This window comes from Sinocyclocheilus rhinocerous, unplaced genomic scaffold, assembly GCF_001515625.1.
Source record: "Sinocyclocheilus rhinocerous isolate Xijiao unplaced genomic scaffold, SAMN03320098_v1.1 scaffold1951, whole genome shotgun sequence".
Taxonomy (NCBI): Eukaryota; Metazoa; Chordata; class Actinopteri; order Cypriniformes; family Cyprinidae; genus Sinocyclocheilus; species Sinocyclocheilus rhinocerous.
Genome location: NW_015648515.1, coordinates 61,443 through 67,580, shown reverse-complemented (window position 1 = coordinate 67,580; position 6,138 = coordinate 61,443). Strand labels below are relative to the sequence as shown.

The 6,138-nt window shown below is 41.4% G+C and overlaps 1 pseudogene; it reads left to right on the top strand.

The window, feature by feature from the left end:
• Positions 1 to 1,951: 1,951 nt before the first annotated feature.
• Positions 1,952 to 6,138, top strand: part of LOC107709793 (extracellular calcium-sensing receptor-like) — a 7,071-nt pseudogene continuing 2,884 nt past the window's right edge.

The window sequence follows — 6,138 nt, the reverse complement described above, 5'->3', positions numbered from 1 at the left end:
TGGCGGCTGGTGACCAGGACAGAGATTTGGGCTTCTTTTGGAGCATATTAGTGAGTGGACTGGTTATGGAGCTGTAGTGGTAGATGAATCTTCTATAGAAGTTTGCGAATCCCAGGAAAGGTTGAAGTTCCTTGACGGTGGTTGGAACTGGCCAGTTTCGGATGGCCTCCACCTTCCCCTCGTCCATCTGGATACCACCGTCATCGATGACATAGCCAAGGAACTGAACCGAGGACTGATGGAAGGAACACTTCTCGGCTTTGAGGAACAGATGGAACTCTCTCAGGAGCTCTAGGACCTCTGCAACGTGGTGGCGATGTTCGGCCATGCTCCGGGAGTAGATTAGAATGTCATCTATGTAGACGAGGACGAACCTGTGCAGATACTCCTGGAGTACCTAGTGCATAAAAAAATCCTGGAATATGGAGGGGGCGTTTACCAGTCCATACGGCATGACAAGATATTCATAGTGCCCAGTAGGGGTCACAAAGGCGGTCTTCCACTCGTCCCCCTCACGTATACGGATGAGGTTATACGCACAGCGGAGGTCCAACTTGGTGAAGACGGTGGCTCCGCGGAGGTGTTCCAAAGCCGCTGGAACGAGGGGAAGTGGGTAGCGAAACTTTACGGTGCCCTTATTAAGTGCCCGGTAGTCAATGCAGGGCCTCAAACCCCCGTCCTTCTTGGCCACGAAGACGAAACTGAGTGGTCTTCCAGTTACCGATTGGACTTGGTAGGTGGTCTTAGTGGTCGTGGTGGAGAGATACCGGAGGCAGTAAGTTTTACAACAGTGGTGAGGGGTTGCATTTTGACTATTGAAGGCTTGATGACACTCACCATAGGTCGTGGCGGGCGAATGGGGCATGCCGCGATTACATGCCCTCCAGCTCCACAGTACAAACACAAGCTCTGGCTCAGCCGTCTCTGCCGCTCCCAAGGGGAGAGTCGAGTGCCGTCCACTAGCATGGGTTCCTGACCTGGTTCTGGAGGGCTGATGGTGTCTGGCCGACGAAGGAGTGGAGTGTATGGTGAGGGTTGATGTGCTGAAATGCATGATTGCATGCGAGTTGCGCAGCGGATGGAAAGCTGTATAAACCGTTCCAAGCCATAGGAATCGTCATAGGCTGCGAGCTGAAGTTGAACCTTCGGCTCCAGTCCCTGCCGGTAAGTGGTTAGAAGTATGCGCTCAATCCAGCCGCTGGCTGCTGCGAGGGTTCTGAATCTCAGGGCGTAGTCATTTATGGACAGAGACCCCTGACGGAGGTGATATAACTGGTCACAGACAGAGGTATCGCCTACGGGTTTACCAAACACTTCACGGAAATGTGTCATAAAAGTATCAAGGGATTTAGTTACTGTACCAGCTCGGGACCAGATGGTCTCTGCCCATTGCAGCGCTTGCCCTGTCAGCAGCGAGAGGATGAACGCTATCTTGGCACTTTCTGTAGCGTAAAGATGTGGCTGCATCTCCAGTGCGAGTTAACACTGTAGCAGAAATCCGTTGCACTCCTCCGCCGAGCCAGAGAAGGGCACTGGTCTGGCCATGGGACTGGTAAATACTGTCGTGGAAGAGGAAGAGGCGTTGGTGACGGGCATGACTGGTGGTGTGACAATGGCAGGAGTGAGAATCCGTTTGAGGGCATCCACGATCTCCTGGAATGGGTCGGGTGCACTCATCCTGCTGATCCTTTGGGGTCCGATCTTCTGTTACGGAAGGAGACTCACACAGAGGGTTAGAAAAGTACAACAATGTTTATTTTCAGCAAGGGGTGCGGATGGATAGGGCAGGTGAGAATATGAACTATGGTAACGGGCCTGAAGGTAGATGAGAAGAGTAATTCCGTATAGGGTCCTCACAGGAGATCGTGGAAGGGAGACAGAGGACTGCACACACCTCAGTTGATGGGTACACGGGGAATCCACGGAGCAGATGACGGGAACGGACTAGGGAATGGAACACAAGAGAACACACTGGAGGAAACACAGGAGGTAAGTATCACAGGCAGGTAAAGTCTTTCTAAGTATCTAGTAAGGATATCAGAGAGAGAGAGTCCACTTCGATGAAACGAGATCGGACACTGGAGTGAAGTGAGGTGTGTGCTTTTTTATGGGAGCGGAGGGTGATTGTTGATCCGTGACAGGTGCGTGTGATTAGAACTCAGGTGATGGTGTTCGCTGTGATTGGGAGGTGATTGAGCCTGGCCGATCTGTAACAACCTTAGAGAACCATTGAAAACTTTTTTTCCCCATTCAGCCTTATATTTGGAGAGCTTCTTGAGCAGGAGACTCTGTTGCTATGGAAACAAAGATGCTAAAATGCAATCACGAGCACTTGAGCATCTCTACTACTTATTGCTAAATTTATTTATTTGTATTTGCTATTAATATTCTCTCCACAGTCAAAAATCATTTTAATCCTGTTTATTTAGCTGTGTGTAAGCCTATGTAAAATACAGGACAAATCATGTCTTGTGTTGATTTGACATGGGACTCATTTTCCCTTTAAATTTGGGAAAATCCTCTCTTTTACAAGATGGGTGGCAACCCTAGTTGTAACTCTTTCCAGTATAGCCTACCTATTTCTGCTGGACCCACACATATTAAAATAATTGCAATTAATTGAACTTATTCACATTATTTATTTATTAACTGAACTATTTATTTTTTTTTATTTTTTTTTAAAGAGAGAACAAAGTTTTATAAAGGCTTTATTAGATATTTGGCAATCTAAATATCAGAGCCCAGCAACAAATTAATATTCCAATATTCACAATTTACTTATTTCTGATATTTTAAAAACAAAACTTGTTTTTACTTGACTGGTCTATCCACTCCTGCTTGACTTGACTGTTGCTTACCCTATGAGGTAATTGACTACACTCAAAAATCATTCATCCATATTAATTATGTCTATAAAATTGCAAATATTGTATCAGCTCATTTGCACTTGTCGGGTGCATTTGAGCTCAAACTTTGGGATGCTTCTCTTTCTTTACACAGTCCTGCTTTTCCATCACCTTCATACTAAGGTGGAAAACACTCTTTGCCGAATAATGGGAGACCCTAATTACCCGCTATTTTCCAAGGATGGAGACGTAACTATTGGAGGAATTTTTGCAATCCACAGAAAAGAAACATTACCTTCATTTGAGTTTACTCAAAAACCTCAGCCTCTATCATGCTCCAGGTTTGATATGTTTGAAATTTTGTAAAACATTAGAGCAGATATAATGTATTTTATATAAACTGATTTATAAAATACACTGCAAAAAATGGGTCATCTTACTTAGTATTTTTGTCTTGTTTCTAGTCAAAATATCTAAAAATTCTTAAATCAAGATACTTTTACTAGATAAGCCAAATGACTTAAGATATTTAGTCTTGTTTCCAGGGGGGGAAAAAAACGAAATTAAGCGCATTTTGCTTAAAACAAGTAAACTTATCTGCCAGTGGGGTAAGTAAAATATTCTTAAAACAAGAGTATTTTACTTAATAAATAATAATAAAAAAAGACATTGCACATCTAAAGCATTATAATGTTTCAAGAAGAACCAATATATGAAAACAAAAATAAATATGATTATTTACCTTACTGTATGCATGTTTATTCATTTAGTTGCTATTTACTGGTTTTATGCTTCCACAGTGTGAATCTGAGAGATTTCCGGCTGGCTCAAACTATGATCTTTGCCATTCAGGAGATTAATAGAAGTGAAAGTTTGCTCCCAAATATTTCGATTGGCTACATAATTTATGACACATGTGGTTCAAGACTGTCTACCATGACTGCAATAATGGGACTGATGAATGGTCAGGACTTTGGACCAGGAAACATTTGCAATGGACAATCTCCTTTACATGCTATTATAGGAGAATCAGAGACTTCTGCCACAGTGATTCTGTCCAGAACAACAGGACCTTTTAAGATTCCAGTGGTAAAGAGCAGTAATAATAAATGTTTGACATAATCACCATGCTGATGACTGTATCACTGCTCTTTTTTCTTTATATATATATATATATATATATATATATATATATATACTTTTTTTTTTCAGATAAGTCACTCATCATCTTGTGAATGTCTCAGTAACAGGAAAGATTACCCTTCATTCTTCAGGACTATTTCTAGTGATTATCACCAGAGCAGAGCACTTGCATCCATAGTCAAGCACTTAGGCTGGTCTTGGGTGGGAGCTGTGAACAGCGACAATGACTATGGAAACAATGGAATGGCCATATTTCTGAAAACAGTCCAAGAAGAGGGGATTTGTGTGGAGTACTCTGTAAAATTCTACCGAACAGAGCCAGAAAAACTCAAAAAAGTGGTAGAGACTATAAAAAAAGGCACTGCAAAAGTGATTGTTGCATTTGTTTCATTTGTTGAGATGGGTTTACTTATTGAGCAACTAAGTATTCAGAATATAACAGGCTTCCAAATGATCGGTGTGGAGCCATGGATAACTGCAAATACTTATTTCACTCCAAACAGTTTTCATGCAATGGGAGGGTCACTGGGGTTTGCAGTGAAAAAAAATAACATTGAAGGGTTTGCAGAATATGCTATAAAACCATTCTGGGACACAGCTTTTCCATGCTCAGAGAGCGAGGGGAATTATTCTCAATATGCATTAAGTTGCAGCAGATATGAGGAGCTGCTTGCGCTGAAAAATTACAATGAAGATGTTACTGAACACAGATATTCAAGCAATGTCTACAAAGCAGTTTATGCTGTGGCTCATTCACTACATAGTCTACTTAAGTGCAAAGAACAAGAAGGTTGTGAGAAAGGCCTGACAATACAACCACATCAGGTAAAAGATAAAAGAAAGATGAACTACAATGGGATAAAAAGAGGGAATAATGTGTCAAAATGCCAAAATGTCAAAACATTTTTCCCGCTAGGTGGTTGAGGCTCTGAAAAAGATCAATTTTGCCATAAAGACAGGAGATCGTGTGTGGTTTGACAGTACTGGTGGCGTAGTGGCCCTGTATGAAGTTGTAAACTGGCAGCAGGACTCAGATGGATCATTCCAGTTTAGATCAGTGGGATACTATGATGCCTCACTGCCTACTTACCAGAACTTAGACCTTAATATTGAAAACATAATCTGGACTGGAGGACAGCTGCAGGTAAATGGCAATATCCTTTTTGTCCTAGTATATGTTTAAATCAAAGCAACATAATATTAAAAAAGTTAATTTTGAGGACAATATTAAAAACAGAAACATTAAAATGTTAAGAAATTGTGTTCAATTTCTAAAACACTTTCAAGTTTTTTTTTTTTTAAGAGAAGCAATTACAAACAAAATTAACTTACTAATTCCCCTGTTACACATTTATGCTTAAAAAATGCAATATTCTGTACACAATGAACTGCGTGATGTATTTATTTTTGATAATGCATTTTTTTCCCCATGTAGAAACCAAGATCTGTGTGCAGTGAGAGCTGTCCTCCAGGCACTAGGAAGGCTGCACAGAAAGGAAGACCTGTCTGCTGTTATGACTGTATTCCATGTGCAGAAGGAGAAATCAGTAATGAGACAGGTAACCTACAGCCCATCTCACAGTTTCAAAGAAAATTTATTATTTTCTTTTTTCCCCCCTTTTTTTTTTTTACTGTTAAGGATGCAGTTTCTTATCAAAGGATTTCATGAATGCCTTTTTTTTGTCTCTAACTATAATGATCACAACTTCCTTTCCAGATTCAATTAACTGCAAAGGGTGTCCAGGGGAATACTGGTCTAATGCTGAGAAAAATAAATGTGTTTTAAAGGCTGTAGAGTTTCTGTCATTCACAGAAATTATGGGTATAGTGCTAGTCTTTTTCTCACTGTTTGGAGTAGGAATAACTGCGCTGGTGGCCATCCTGTTTTACAAGAAGAAGGACACCCCCATTGTAAAAGCCAACAACTCAGAGCTGAGCTTCCTGCTGCTCTTCTCATTGACTCTATGTTTTCTCTGTTCACTTACTTTCATTGGTCGACCCACTGAGTGGTCCTGTATGTTGCGTCACACAGCATTTGGGATCACTTTTGTCCTCTGTATCTCCTGTGTTCTGGGAAAAACTATAGTGGTCTTAATGGCTTTCAGAGCTACACTTCCAGGAAGTAATGTCATGAAATGGTTTGGGCCTG